This window comes from Cynocephalus volans, chromosome 1, assembly GCF_027409185.1.
Source record: "Cynocephalus volans isolate mCynVol1 chromosome 1, mCynVol1.pri, whole genome shotgun sequence".
NCBI lineage: Eukaryota > Metazoa > Chordata > Mammalia > Dermoptera > Cynocephalidae > Cynocephalus > Cynocephalus volans.
In genome coordinates, this window is record NC_084460.1 from 100703241 (window position 1) to 100720524 (window position 17284).

The window sequence follows — 17284 nt, forward strand, 5'->3', positions numbered from 1 at the left end:
GGTTATTCTGTCTTCTTCCCCCACCCCCACCCTTTATTTGTTTGTGTGATCATTTATTGATGAATTTTTATCTCCCACAAAGAAGTGAGAACATGTGGTATTTCTCTTTCTGTGCCTGACTTGCTTCACTTAATATAATTTTCTCTAAGTCCATCCATGTTGTTGCAAATGGTAGTATTTCATTCTTTTTTATAGCAGAGTAGTATTCCATTGTATAGATATACTACAGTTTCCTTATCTACTCATCAGATGATGGACATTTGGGCTGGTTCCAGTTCTTGGCTATTGCCTATAGAGCTGTAATAAACATTGGAGAACAGGTATCCCTTCGGCATGATGATTTCCATTCCTCTGGGTATATTCCCAACAGTGGAATCACTGGATCATATGGTAGATCTATCTGCAATTGTATGAGGAAACTCCATATCATTTTCCTTAAAGGCTGCACCATTTTGCAGCCCACCAACCATGGATGAGAGTTCCTTTTTCTCCACAACCTCTCCAGCACTTATCATTCTCAGTTTTTTGGATATTAGCCATCCTAACTGGAGTGAGATGGTATCTCAGTGTGGTTTTGATTAGCATTTCTTGGATATTGAGTGATATTGAGCACTTTTTCATGTGTCTGTTGGCTATTTGTATATCTTCCTTTGAGATATGCCTGTTCAGCTCCTTCGCCCATTTTTTAATTGGGTTACTTGTTTTTTTCTTGTAAAGTTGTTTGAGTTCCTTGTGTATTCTGGATATTAATCCTTTGTCAGATGTATATTTTGCAAATATTTTCTCCCACTCTGTTGGTTGTTTTTTTTTTACCCTGTTGATTGTTTCTTTTGCTGTGAAGAAGCTTTTTAGTTTGATATAATCCCATTTGTTTATTTTACCTTTAGTTGCCTGTGCTTTGGGTCCTATTCATGAATTCTGTACCCACTCCTACTTCCTGGAGTGTTTCCCCTATGTTTTCTTTAAGGAGTTTTATTGTTTCAGGAAGTATATTTAATCTTTAATCCATTTTAAGTTGATTTTGGTATATGGTGAAAGATACGGGTCTAGTTTCATTCTCCTACATATTAGTATCCAGTTTTCCCAGCACCACTTGTTGAAAAGGCAGTCTCTTCCCCAGTATGTAGTTTTGCTGTCTTTGTCAAAGATCAGATGGCTGTCGGTGTGTGGAATGATTTCTGGGTTCTCTGTTCTATTCCATTGGTCTGTGTGTCTATTTTTATGCCAGTACCGTGCTGTTTTGGTTATTATAGCTTTGTAATATAGTTTAAAGTCAGGTAGTGTTATGCCTCCAGCTTTTTTTTTTTTTTTTTTCCCTCAAGATTGCTTTGGCTATGTGTGGTCTTTTGTTGTTCCATATAAATGTCTGGATAGCTTTTTCCATCTCAGAGAAAAATGTCATTGGAATTTTGATGAGGATTACATTGAATCTGTAGATCACTTTGGGTAATATGGACATTTTCACAACATTAATTCTTCCAATCCAAGAGCACGGGATATCTTTCCATATTCTTGTGCCCTCTTTAATTTCTCTCAACAGTGGTTTGTAGTTCTCTTTTTAGAGTTTTTCACATCCTTGGTCAGCTTTATTTCTAAATATTTTATTTTTTTGATGGCTATTGTAAATGGGCTAGCTTTCTTGATTTCTTTTTCTGCATGTTCACTGGTGGAGTATAGAAATGCTACTGATTTTTCTGTGTTGATTTTGTATCCTGCAACTTTGCTGAAATCCTTTATCAAATCTAGGAGTTTTTTTATAGAAGCTTTAGGCTGTTCAATATATAGGATAATATCATCTGCAAAAAGGGACAGCTGGATTTCTTCCTTTCCAATCTGGATGCCCTTTATTTCCTTCTCTTCTCTGATTGCTCTAGTTAGTACTTCCAGCACTATTTTGAATAGGATTGGTGATAGTGGGCATCCTTGTCTAGTTCCTGTTTTTAAGGGAAAAGCTTTCAGCTTTTCTGCATTCAGGATGATATTGGCAGTGGGCTTATCATATATGGCTTTAATAATATTGAGATACTTTCCATCTATGCCTAACTTGTAGAGAGTCTTTATCATGAAAGGATGTTGAATTTTGTTGAATGCTTTTTCAGCACCAATAGACATGATCGTGCTGTTTTTGTCTTTGATTTTATTAATGTGGTGTGTCACAATTATTGATTTGCACATGTTGAACCAACCCTGCATCCCTGGGATGAATCCCACTTGATCATGGCATATAATTTTCTGTATGTGTTGCTGTATTCTGATAGTTAGAGTTTTATTGAGGATTTTTGCATTTAAATTCATCAAGGATATTGGCCTGTAGTTTTCTATTTTTGATGCATCTTTGTCTGGTTTTGGTATCAGGGTGATATTTGTCTCATAGAATGAGTTTGGGAGAATGGCCTCATTTCAATCTCTTGGTACAGTTTGTAGAGAATTGGTATCAGTTCCTCTTTGAAGATTTGGTAGAACTCTGCAGTGTACCCATCCAGTCCTGGGCTTTTCTTTGTTGGGAGCCTTCTGATAACAGCTTTAGTCTCTTATTGTTATTGGTCTGTTCAGATATTCTATATCTTCTTGGCTCAGTTTTGGTAATTTGTATGCATTCAGAAATTTATCTATTCCCTAGAGATTTTTCAGATTTGTTGGCATATTTTTGGTTATAGTAGTCTCTAATAATTCCTTGTATTTCTGAGGTGTCAGTTGTAATATCACCTTTTTCATTTCTAATTTTTGTTATTTGGGTCTTCTCTCTTCTTTTTTTAGTTAGTCTTGCTAAAGGTTTCTCGATTTTATTAATCTTTTCAAAAACCCAACTTTTTGTTTCATTGATCTTTTGTATTGTTTTTCATGTTTCTATTTCATTTAGTTCTACTCTGATCTTAATTATTTCTTTCTGTCCACTAACTTTAGGTTTGGATTGTTCTTGTTTTTCTAGATCTTTAAGGTGAAGTGTTAGGTTATTTATTTGCCATCTTTCCATTCTTCTGAAGTAAGCATTTAATGCAACAAATTTCCCTCTTAATACTGCTTTTGCAGCATCCCACAGGTTTTGGTATGATGTGTCATTATTTTCATTTGTTTCAAGAAATTTTTTTGATTTCCTGTTTAATTTCTTCTTGGACCCACATACATTAAGTAGAATTTTGTTTAATTTCCATGAGTTTGTATAGTTTTCAGAGTTTCATTTATTATTGATTTCTAATTTTAATCTATTGTGATGAGAAAAAAATACATGGAATAATTCCAGTTTTATGGATTTGTTAAGACTTGCTTTGTGACCTAACATATGGTCTGTCCTGGAGAATGCTCCATGTACTGTTGAGAAGAATGAATATTCTTAGGTTGTTGGGTGGAATGTTCTGTTGATATCTGCCAAATCCAACTGGTTTAAAGTATTGTTTAGACCTTGTGTGTCTCTGTTGAGTTTTTGCCTAGATGATCTGTCCAATGATGAGAGTGTGGTGTTCAGGGCCCCCACTATTATGGTGTTAGTATCTATTTCTTTCTTTAGGTCTAATAGTGTTTGCTTTGTAAATCTGGCTGCTCCAACATTAGGTGCATATATATTTATGACTGTTATGTCTTCTTGGTGGATAGATCCTTTTATCATTATATATTGGTCATCTTGATGTCTTTTAATGGTTATTGGTTTAAAGTCTTTTTTATATGATATAAGAATAGCTACTCCAGCTCATTTTTTATTTCTACTTGCACGATAAATCTTTTTCCATCCTTTCACGCTTAGTCTGTGTGAGTCTTTACAGGTCAAGTGAGTCTCTTGGAGACAGCATATTGTTGGGTCCATCTTTTTAATCCAGTCAGTCAGTCTGTGTCTTTTGAATGAGGAATTTAGTCCCTTTACATTAGAGTTATTGTTGAAAGGTGTTGATTTACTCCTAGCTTCATAGTGATTTTTGTTTAGATGTCTTAAATATCTTTTGTTCCTTTCTTTCAAATTTTGTGTTTGTCTTCTGTATTTGTTGGTTTCTTGAGGTGATAGATAAACTATTTCTTTCTCTTATGTCAGCATTTTTGTTTTGCTGGTAGGTATTATTCTTTCTTGTGTATTCATGGCAGTGATGGTTGTTTTTGTGGTATCAAACCCAGTACTTCCTTGAGAATTTCTTGTAGGGCTGGTCGTGTGGTAGTGAACGCCGCAGTTTCTGTTTGTCTGAGAAATATACTATTTGTCTTTCATTTTGGAAGGATAGCCTTGCTGGGTAAAGTATTCTTGGCTGGCAATTTTTGTCCTTTAGTATTTTGAATATATCATCCCATTCTTTTCTGGCTTTTAAGGTTTCTGATGGGAAGTCTGGTGTTATTCTGATTGGGGCTCCTTATAGGTGACTTGCCGCTTCTCTCTTGCAGCTTTTAAGATTCTCTCTGTCTTTGAATTTTGTCAGTTTGATTATCACATGTCTTAGAGAGGACATTTTGGGGTTGAAAGTGTTTGGTGATCTTTGGGATCCCTGAATCTGGAGATTTGTGACTTTCCCTATACCTGGGAAGTTTTCTGCTATTATCTCATGGAATATGTTTTCAAAGCCATTTCCTTTTTCCTCCCCTTCTGGAATACCCATAATTCAGATATTTGAGCGCTTAAGGTTGTCAGTTGTCTCTCTTAAATTTTCTTCAATTTTTTAAAATTCTTTTTTCTTTTTTCTGGTCTGCCTGTGATAATTCAAACAACCTGTCTTTGAGGTCAGAAATTCTCTCTTCTGCTTGTTCAAGTCTGCTGGTTAAACTCTCTGTTTTATTTATTTATTTATTTATTTATTTATTTATTTATTTATTTATTTATTTATTTATTTATTTATTTATTTATTTATTTATTTATTTCATTGAATGAATCCGTCAGCTCCACAAGCTCAGCTACATTCTTTTTCAAGGCATTGATTCCTTTGTACATTTTTTCTTTCAGATCCTGTATATTTTGTCTCATTTCATTGTGTTGTTTCACTGAGTTTTCTTGTATCTCATTTAGTTTCCTTATAATATTTACCCTAAATTCCTTGTCTGTCATTTCAAAGACTTCCTATTCTATAGGATCTAGGGCTTGAAAGTTATTAATTTCCTTTGGTGGTGATATACTTTCTTGACTTTTCACATTTCCGGTTTCTTTCCTTTGGTGTTTTGTAATTGTGGCCAGGGATATCACAGTCTACTCACTTCACCCTGATGTCTGGCTTGGATACTGAAGGGACTATTGCTTCTGGACAGCAGAAACTAGCCTAGACAGAAAGTCCCACCCCCCCTGCCTTCACCAGCTTGTCTGGCTCTGGGCGTGGGAGCCCGGAGTCTCTCAAGTCACTCTTGGAGAGAGGAATGGCCTGGGCCAGAAGTCCTGCCCTGCCTGCCATCACCAGCTCATCTGGCTCGGAGTACAGCAGCCCTGAGGCTGTTACATCTCTCAGAGTGTCAGGACCAGCCTGCACCAGAAGTCCCGCCCTGGCTCTGCTTGCCTTCTCTGGCTGGCAGGCTCTGGGTATGTGCTTTTTGCCCATTTTTTAATGGCTAGTATATTTTATTATTATTGAGTTTTAAGAGCACTTTGTATATCCTACATACAAAAGCTTTATCAGATAAATTATTAGAAAATATTTTCTTAAACCCTGGGCTTGTCTTTTCATTTGCTTCAGGGAATCTTTCAAAAGAGCAGAAATTCTTAATTTTGATGTAGTCCAATTCATCAGCATTTTATAGACTGTGCTTTTGGTGTTATATCTAAGAATTCTTTACCTAATTCAAGGTCACAGTAATTTTTCCATCTTACTTTCTTGAAGTTTTATAACTTCATGTTTTCCATTTAGATCTATGATTCCATTTTGAATTAATTTTTGTATGTAGTGTGAGATGGAGGTCAGTTTTTTGCATATGCATATCCAATTGTTCCCACACTATTTGTTATATGCTCTCCACTAAATTGCTTTTGCACAAAAATTAATTGACCATATAATTTTTTGTATTTTCTTTTTTGTATTTTCTATTCTGTTCCATTGGATTGTTTGTTCATTTCTATACCAGTAGCATACAGACTTAATTACTGTGGCTTTATAATAAGACTTAAAGTCAGTAATGGGTGTCCTTCAACTTTATTATTTTTTTTCAAAGTTGCTTTTTCATTTCCATATGAATTTGAATTTTAGAATCAGCTCATCAATTTTAACAAAAATTCCATGCTGGCAGTTTCGGTGATATTGTGTTGGATTTATACATTAATTCACAGAGAACTGACATATTAATAATGTTTGAATTTTGGCGCTCAAAAATACATTATATCCTCCATTTATTCTGTTCTTAAATTCTCTCAAGAGTATTTTGTAGTTCTCTGTGTAATGGTTTTTAAAATCTTTGGTCAGTTTTATATCTAAAAAAAATTCTTATTTTTTGGTATTATTATACATGATATCATTTTAAATTTTAAATTTTCTATTATTCCTTGCTAGTTTTAGAAACATGATTTATTTTTTTAGGTTGATTTTATGTCTTACAACCTTGCTAAACTCAATTATTTAATTCTAGTTGTTCTTTTGCAGATTCCATTGTATTTTTATTTAGTAAATTGTATTATTTGTGAGTAAATAGTTTTGTTTCTTCCTTTCTAATCTAAATGCCTTTCATTCTGTTTCTTGCCTACTGCAGTGGCTAGACCTGCCAATGCCATGTTGAATAGTATTGGTGAGAGCAGAAATCCCTGCATTTTTTTTTTTTATCTTAGCGGTAAAGCATTAATTTTTTTTTTTTTTTTTTACCAGTAAGTATGATGTTAGCCATTGTTTTCTTTCCTAGATGACCTTTATCCAGATAAGGAAGTTCCCTTTTATTTCCTCTTTGCTGAAAGCTTTTATCATGAATAGATAGGGAACTTTGACAAATGCTTTTTCTGCATCTATTGAGATGATCATAACTCTTTTATTTTTTCAGTCTATTATTTGGTGAATTACATTCATTGATTTTGGAATGTTAAACGTTGCATTCCTAGAATAAATCCCACTTTTTTTCATGACGTATTATTTTTCTATATATTTATGTGTTTAATTTGTTAATATTTAGTTAAAACTTTTTTGCATCTATATTCATGTGGATGTTGCTCTATAGTTTTCTTTTCTCCTAGTGTTGTCTTCAGGTTTGTGTACCAAAATAATGATGGCCTCAAAAAATGATTTAAGATTTCCCTCATCAGCTATCTGGAAGAGTATATACAGAGTTGATATTATTTTCTTTTCACAAATATTTGGTAGAATGTCCCAGTGAAGACTTCTTGGCCTGGATTTTTTTCTTTGAGGAAGGTTTTTACCTTTGATGTTCAATATTTTTAATAGAAATAATAGGGTTATTTGGGTTAACTATTTCTTCTTAAGTTAACATTAGTATCTCATATCTTACAAGGAATTTGCCCATCTAAATCTAAGTTGTGGAATATACTCAGACAAAATTGTTCACAATATCATCATATTTTTCTTTTAACATCTGTGCAATCTGTAGTGATGTTATCTCACTCATTCTATATATTGCTTTTGCATGTCTTTTTTTTTTCATTAGTCTGGCTAGAAGTTTATCAGTTGCATTGATCTTCTGAAAGAATCAGCCTTTGTTTTATTTTCTCTATTTTGTTGTTGTTGTTCTCCCTCTCTATTTCTCTTTTCCTTTCATCTTTATTATTAATTTTTTTCTGCTTATTTTGCATTTTATTTGCTATACTTTTTCAAGTCTCTTAAGGCTGAGTAATTAATTTCAGATTTTTTTCCTTTTCTAAAATAGGCATTTAGTTTTATAAATTGCCCTTTAATATTGTATTAGCTACATCCATAGATTTTCATATGCTTTATTTTAATTTCATTCACTTCAGTGAATTTTCTAATTTTTACTTTAGATGTGTGCTATTTAGTTACCTAATATTTGAGAATTTTTGAGATATCTTCTCTGTTATCAATTTCTAATTTAATCCCATTTTTATCAGAGAAAATACTTCATATGACTTAAACCTTTTAAATTCATTGATACTTCTTTCATAGCTAAAAATATATTTTATGTTAGTAAATGTTCCTTGTATGCTAGAAAATAATTTTTTGTCTGCCTTTTTTGAGTGAAGGGTTCAAGTCTCCATCTGTAGTGAATTTCTATTGACTGGTTCTACAAATTTGTGATAAAATGCTCCCTCCCCTTTTCTTCCCTCTGGCTGCTTTTAAGATTATCTCTTTATCACTGGTTTTGAACAATCTGAGTATAGTGTGCTTTGGGTTCATTGAGCTTTTTGGATTTGTGGTTTTATGCTTTCCATCAAATTGGGAAAATTTCAGTAATTATTTATTTTAATACTTTTTTATGCACCACCTTCCACTTTTAGAGTCTCTGATTGCATATATACTAGGGTACTTCAAAAAGTTTATGGAGCCGAGCCCGTGGCGCACTTGGTAGAGTGCTGCGCTGGCAGCGCGGCGACCCTCCCGCCGCGGGTTCGGATCCTATATAGGACTGACCGGTGCACTCACTGGCTGAGTGCCGGTCACGAAAAACGACAAAAAAAAAAAAAAAAAGTTTATGGAAAAACAACTAAAAGATAATACGAATCTTTCCCTAATAAGGACCACTCATATTAGGCTGTTGAAGTTTTCCCACAGTTCACTCTTGCTCTTTTCATTTTCTTTAAATTCTTTTTTTCCCATCTGTGGAACATTTTGTATATTTTTGTAGCTATGTCTTCAAGTTTGTAAATCTTTTTTCCACAATATCTAATCTGTTAATCCCTCATTGTATTTTGTCATTTTAGACATTGCAATTTTATTTCTAGGAGTTCAAATTCGATCTTTTTATAGCTTCCATTTATTAACTAAACTTTTAAAATATATGGAATACAGTTCATAAAATCTTTCTAATGTCCTTGTCTGCTATTCTAACCTCTGAGTCAGTTGTCAATCAGTTCTCAATCAAATTATCAACTAAAATATTGATTATTTTTCTCCTTCTGAGCTGATTTATTGTTTGTTGGCATGCCTGGTAATCTATAATTGGATGCCTGACATGTGGTTAAGATCCTAGGATACAGTTTGATACTTTAGGATCTTGTTTTAATTTTTTTTTTTGTTTGGCAGGCTAGAAGCAGTGTTTTTAATTTTTGTTTGCAGATTAGAAGCAGTAGGTAATTATTTCCCACTACTGACTCTAGCATTCCTGAGTATTCTACTCAATCTTCCATTAATTGTGAGTTTTTCCTGTCTGGCTGATTGGAACAGGTATTGCTCTTGGCACAGAACCTGGGTACTATTTCTTCTAATCCTTTCAGCTGGTTCTTTTCTGGCCTTTGGTAGTTTCCTCACACATATGCAATAATCAGTACTCTACTGAATACTTGAGGAGGGTCCTCTGTGCAGAGCCCACGTTTTCTTGTCTTGTAGCTCTCTCCTCATTGGTGCCTTGTTCTGCAAAATCTAGACCTTGTTCTTCCTGGACTTTCAGCTCTGTGTCTTCAACTCACGGTGTCCACTGGGGTCTTTGTGGATTCTCCCTCCTTGCACCAAAGCCTGTAAGCTCTCTTCAGGCAGTAAGGTGGGGATATTGTGGGGCTAATGATGTCAATAGGAGAGTTTAAAGAACAAACTGTGTAGTACAAGGTTTGGCCTACAGTGACAAGATGTCTAGACCTTCTTTCAGATAATAGGACTTTAATACCTGAAGGCAGTTGTCAAGTTCCCAAAGTTTTCATTTATTAAATTGTATTTCCTGTTTTCTCAAATGAAACTCATAAGAGAGTTTCCAGATAAATTACCATTGTGACCTATCTTTGCTAGGCTTTAAAGTTTTGTCAAAGTTTTTGTTGTTGTTTGTTTTGTTTGCTTAACATAGATCTAAGAACTTAATATGATGTGTGACATTAACATAGTGATCTAAATAAAATTACCAAAGCATAACAAGTGGATCCAATTTGTTTACTTAGCCCTAAGTCACTATAAATTTATTATGAATATTAACATCAATCATTGTTTAACTGATTTCCCCAATTATTTAAACTCATGACCTATTTCAGCAATAGTTTTCTTCTGTGCAACTTTTTGTTTTTCATCTGTGTGCCTCAATGGATACTCCTTGATATGTGAAAGAAAATTGTCATGTCTTTTTTGTCCTCACAATGTGTGTTAATGGCACACTACCCACTGACACATTTTTCCATAAGTTTTTATGAAAAACACATGAGAGAGAGCTTCTGTGAACTGACAGAGACAAATCCATGTATTGAGCCTTATATTGTCATCTAATGAGAGGCCTCTTTTTATTCAGGAGGATGCCAAATTGTTTTCAGTCTTGCTAAAAATGGGTTGATGTGAGACCAGTCTGCAGTTCTGGCTGAAAAAACAGAAAATTCATATTGAAACAATTTGGAATTCCTTAGCATGACTTTGGTAGACATTATTCAGCAAAATAGCCCCACAGAGTGTGAAGAGGATATGTTTATTGTATGTTCACACTGAGTTATTAGTGTAGCAACACAGTATGTCTCTATGTCTTCTTAGCAAAAGTGGTGACAGAAAATTGCAGCAACAACAAAATAACAACCACTACAAAAATCTGATTGTGAGTGAGGTTGTGGATATCTTTTCAAAGTGTTTTGTTTGGGGTGAAAAAAAAGTTGAGAGAATATTTTTAAAACACACAGCAAAGGTCAAATCTTAAGGGGCTGAAAGAAAATATAAGAATTATTAAATGCGCATATATTATATACCAAATATGGATTTTCAACAAACATTTTATAAGATTCGATAACAATGTTGAGAAGAATAATTTCAATTGAAGGGAGCAAATAAAATGAATATAAATGGCTTTTTTCTTGACTGGTAAGTGGAGAATTACATAATTCATCAGAAGAGCCACTTTTATAATCCACATAAATGAGTTTTATGATGATAGCAAATCAGAAGTATGTGAGAAATATTATAATCTGAGTCAAAATAATTTTACCATTAATGTCTGGTTTAGTTTACCGATAACAAATTTATTTTAGTATAGACACATAGAGAGGAGGAACATATGCCAATCAGTAAACATTATAGAGAGCAAAAGAAAAACTTAGAAGTCATTGAAGAATATTTCTTTGTTTTCTTGGAGTGAGTATAAAACTCAATGTAATTAATCTTGTAAGGGCAGAGAGAACATAAATGAAAAGGAAATATATTTTGCCAAATAGCTTCCTGACAAGGTCCAACTTGAGATTTTTGGGGAGTAATAATAAGATTACTATTGCTTTGACAGTTTACAGTTTAGGAAAGGCCCGATGATACTGAGTTATAAGAAGAAAACTGATGAGAAATAGCTAAGGAACCCGGAAGATTGACAACAGTAGTTGGATTGCTCTTATTGGCTATAAAATTAGTAGACATTTTGAAAGGGTAATAAACATATGAATTATGTTTTGAGAGATCCAGGCTGGAAGTTATAACACAAACAGAGTCAGAAGAAATGACCTTGGGGTTGAAATTAATCAAAATTGATCAAGGTTTTCTGGCATGGTTTTGCTTTTCTGTTATCAAAGAATTTTAATTTATACCTTAATATTAAAGTTTATGCAAGGAGTTTTAATCAGTCCAAATTACATCTACCCATAGTTCTCGGGCCTTTTGTTAGTTTCTTGAATGGGAAGGCAAAGAAAACATAGGAGATGAACCAAAGGCTTTGCTTTCGATGTTGAATATTTTAATATTGAGAATTACATTTTGAAAGCTACAACAATGTAATTATTAATTATCACAGGTTTGAGCCCAGGCTGTTGCAATTTACCAATTTGTTAAATGAGGAAATTCAGAAATCTCTTTGTTCGTTACTCTTTCCACCTCTGAAAATGGGCTCAAGTTGATACCTTCTTTTTTTTTTTTTTCCTGAGTACATAACTCCAAGTAAAATTTTCTGCTTCCTCTTGACTTTTTTGTTTGTTTGTTTTTGGGGTTTTTTGTTTGTTTGTTTATCCACACCTTCCCTCCTGCCTTGCCCTCAGAAAATCATAAGTGTATCATGCACTACACTATTAAGTTAGGATCACATAGCAATGCAGTTATTTGATTAGAGACTGGTCTAAAAATCTCCACATAAATAGTCGTCACTGGGCTGGAGAGTTGCAATGTGACAGTTAAGTACTTAATACTGGTAACAACATGTTTAAACCCTAAATCTGAGGTTGTCACCTTATTCCTATTCAGTATGTCTTATTTCTACACATATCACCAATTGATGAGAAGGGAAAATAAAGGTAGAGTTTTATGATGCTATTTTACGAAAAGGACAGACTTCCTACCCAGGTTAATCATTTTCTTAGTGGAAAATAGCAAAAATGTTGCATTACGAGTAAATCTAAGCAAGGGTATTTACTTAACAGTCTTTTCTTTACTTGGGGTCCAGAGCAATAGGGATAATAAAATCTCTACATAATGAATTTTGTAGTGTAAAAGTAACACAAATGTAGTGGAAAAGAAAATGATGCAGCAAAAAATTATCATAAGTTGCCCCTGTGATGTCTGAATAATCCTGAACAACTGCTTCACCCAATGAGAACTTACCATGGTTAATATTATACACACGGCAATAGTTCCATCCTCAGTTACTTGTGGATTCCCTAGCACCACTTCATACCCAAGATCCCCAAATAACCTCGAGACATCACACAGCTTAGCAAGACCTTTGTCATGCATAGTTATTTCCAACATGAAGGATCATCTGAGAGTAACCATCATTATGGTTCACTTTTATTTCTATATAGGCTAGTGTAATGTCTCACATTCCAATGTAACTAAAAACGTATTCACTGAAAAAAGGAACAGAGAATGAGAAAGGGTAAGATTTAAACTACCAGCATTTTGGCAGCACATTGCCCACTAATGCATCTAAATTCCAAACTGGTGCTATGGTCCATCATCGATATTAAATAATACAGACCAGAGAAGGAATGGGTTGTCCTGGTGAACTTTGGTTTTGTGAAAATCTGAATCACATATTTTATGATGAGGAAGATCTATACTGAGCATGCATTTTCATTCAGTATGGCTCCTTAAGTTGGCAAACAACTAATGGGAGGGATAGAAGAAGAGTGTTTGTCCCTGATTGGGGCAATAAATGCTAGCTCTTTTTCTTAAGTTCATAAACAGATGCTTTGGAAGAAGGAGCTATCTCAACCACATTTCTAGGGGTAAAGGGATAAACACAAACAAAACAAAATAGCCTTCTGATAGAGGCATGCACAGCCATCTTTAGAGATAACTAACTGCTCCATACCTTGTAGGTAGGGGCAAAGTCCTTTATTAACTTTTTCAACAAATAAGCATTCCTCTAGGTGATAGGAAGATAGCAGTAAAAACAAACAAAGTCCCTGCACTCATAGGGCTGACATTCTACTTTTGGAAATAGATATTTAATGAAAAGAATAACAAAAATATATAAGAATTTGAATAATCATAATTGTTAGGGAGAAAAACAAAGTTGGAAAGACAAATAGAAATGTTGATGAGGGAATGGAAGTTTGAAATTTAGATAAGGTGGACACATCAGGTCTCACTAAAAAGATGACATTTTATAAAAATAAATAAAATTAATGAAGAAGTAAGCCATGTAGATACCAGGAAAGAGCACTCCAGGAAGAGAGAATAGAAAATACAAAGACCCAGAGGTAGGAAGATACCTGGTGTGTTTTTGGAACACACATGAGGCCAAAATGGCTAAAATAGAATAAAGAAGAGAAAGAGAAGCAGAAGATGATATGAGATAGATAAAAAGGCATCAACTATATGGAGTCTTACAGGCCGTTGTGAATGACATTCACTGTGAATAACATAAGAAACCATTGGAGGGTTTTGAGCATGGGCTCATTTTTTACAAAGGTTACTTTGGCTGTTGAACTGAAAATAGACTGTAGGAGTCATGATAAGATCAGGGATACCCGTTAAGAGCCTATTGCCAAAACTCAAGCAAGAGATAAGGATAGCTTGGACTCAATTAGCATAATGGAAAGCAATATAAAAGTGACTGGAAATCAGAGAAGAGAAGGAAATAAAGGGCATCCAGATTGGAAAAGATGAAGACAAACTGTCCCTCTTTGCAGATGACATGATCCAATATATCAAACAGCCTAAATCCTCTACAGAAAAACTCTTGGAGTTGATAAATGATTTCAGCAAAGTAGCAGGATACAAAATCAACACACAAAAATCAGTAGCATCTCTATTCTCCAATAGTGAACATGCAGAAAGAGAAATCAAGAAAGCTTGCTCATTTACAATAGCTACCAAAAAAATAAAATACTTAGGAATTGAGTTAACCAAGGATGTGAAAAATCTCTATAATGAGAACTACAAACCACTGCTGAGAGAAATTAGAGAGGATACAAGAAGATGGAAAGATATCCCATGCTCTTGGATTGGAAGAATCAACATAGTGAAAATGTCCATACTACCCAAAGTGGTATACAAATTCAATGCAATCCCCATCAAAATTCCAATGACATTTTTCTCAGAAATGGAAAGAACTATCCAGACATTTATATGGAATAACAAAAGGCTACACGTAGCCAAAACAGCGCTGAGCAAAAAAAATAAAGCTGGAGGCATAACACTACCTGACTTTAAACTATACTACAAAGCTATAATAACTAAAACAGTATGGTACTGGCATAAAAACAGACAAACTGATCAATGGAATAGAATAGAGAATCCAGAAATCAACCCACACACCTACAGCCATCTGATCTTTGACAAAGGCACAAAGCCTATACACTGGGGAAAAGACTGCCTTTTCAGCAAATGGTGCTAGGATAACTGGATATCAATATGCAGAAGAATGAAACTAGACCCATACCTCTCACCATATGCTAAAATCAACTCAAAATGGATTAAAGAATTAAATATACACCCTGAAACAATAAAACTTCTTAAAGAAATCATAGGAGAAACACTTCAGGAAGTTGCACTGGACACAGATTTCATAAATATGACCCCAAAAGCATGGGCAACCAAAGGAAAAATACACAAATGGGATTATATCAAATTAAAAAGCTTCTGCACAGCAAAAGAAACAATTAACAGAGTTAAAAGACCACCAACAGAGTGGGAGAAAATATTTGCAAAATATACATGTGAAAAAGGATTAATATCCAGAATATACAAGGAACTCAAACAACTTTACAAGAAAAAAACAAGCAACACAATTAAAAAATGGGCAAAGAGCTAAATAGGCATTTCTCAAAGGAAGATATACCAATGGACAACAGACATATGAAAAAATGCTCAACATCACTCAGCATTCGGGAAATGCAAATCAAAACCACACTGAGATACCATCTCACTCCAGTTAGGATGGCTAATATCCAAAAGACTGTGAACAATAAATGCTGGCGAGGTTGTGGAGAAAAAGGAACTCTCATACATTGCCGCGTCTATGGAAAATGGTATGGAGGTTCGTCAAACAATTGCAGATAGATCTACCATATGACCCAGCTATCCCACTGCTGGGAATATACCCAGAGGAATGGAAATCATCATGTCGAAGATATACGTCTTACCCAATGTTCATTGCTGCCCTCTATACAATAGCTAAGAGTTAGAACCAGCCCAAATGTCCATCATCAGATGAGTGCATATGGAAAATGTGGTATATCTACACAATGGAATACTACTCTGCTATAAAAAAGAATGAAATACTGCCATTTGCAACAACATGGATGGACCTAGAGAGAATTATATTAAGTGAAACAAGTCAGGCACAGAAAGAGAAATATCACATCTTTTCACTTATTGGTGGGAGCTAAAAATAAATAAATAAATACACACAAAATAACGGGGGGGGGGAGGGAAGAAGACACAACAATTACAATTCCTTGAAGTTGATACGACAAGTGAACAGAAAGGACATTGTTGGGAGGGAGTGGGGAGAGGCAGGAGGGAGGAAGGTTTCGGTAACGGGCCACAATAATCAACCACATTGTATACTGGCAAAATAAAATTAAATTTGGAAGAAAAAAAAATAAAAGTGACTGTATTTTGTAGATATTTTAAAGATAGAGCAAGCACTATTTATTTTCACTGATATACTTTGACATGAAGCATGTACAAAATAAAGCAATCAAAAATAGCATCAAGTTCTTTGGCCTACACATCAAGAAAGAGTGGAGCTGTCATCATCTGAGATGGGAAACATTGACAGAGAAGCAGATTGTAGGTTAGAAGATCAGGCAACATCAACAAGGACAATTTTGCAAGATTGAAGCAGGTTCAAGAAAGAAAGAATGCAGAGAAATTGGAACAGTGGACTACACTACTTCAAGGAGTTTTGCTGTAAAGAAAGAAGAGGGATGGGACTCCAACTGGAGGTAGGAAAGTAGTTGAGTTTGTGTTGTTTGTTGTGTTTTTAGATGAGAGAGGTAATTGAATACATTTTTGCGAAGGAAATGTCCAGCAGAGAGTTAAAAATGATGATGTGGGTGAAGAATGGGATAATTGTTGGAACATCCTGCCTCATTCAGTCCTTAGGATAATCCTCAATGTAAAATTGCCATGATTTATATTCAATAGTCTTAAGATATTATATTACAATCTAATTTCCACAAAAACTTGAGTAATAATATTAATACTTATACAGTAGTCTAGTACTCAAATTAACAGTGAACTCAGAGCTACTAGACAATTTTCAAATTCTACTCATTCCCCTATTAGCTTTTAGGAAGCAACTTAAGACAAGATAACTTTGAATGGGCAATTATCTGCCTAAAATCTTTCCTATGTGTATTTTACATTGGTAAGAATTCCAAATTTGTGGGCAGGGCCATGGAAACTTAATGCAATTTTGGAATTTCTAAGTTTTGTGAAAATCTCTCTTTTGAGTTGGATTTTATTCTGTTTATTATCTGACATCTATGCACAGTGTATGACATATGGCTGAATTAGTTATATACTTCTGCATGACAAACTACCACAAAACTTAGCAATTTAAAAGAACACAGTTATTATCTCATAATTTCTGTGGGTCAAGAGTTTGGCATGGCTTATATGAGTCCTCTGCTTCAGTGTCTAAGGCTGAAACTGCAGTCTCATCTGCAGACTCAACTGAGGAAGGACCCATGCCTAAGCTCACTTGCACCATTTTTGGTATGATCCATTTCCTAATGGGCTACTAAATTGAGGACCTCAATTCCTCTCTGCAAATTGGTCTCTCAGTTTCTTATCATTTAGATTTCATCAGATTGCTTTATCAGAGCAGGCACATGGGGAGATCCAATGAGAGAGAGAGAGAGAGATATTAATACAAAAATCTCAGTCTTTTA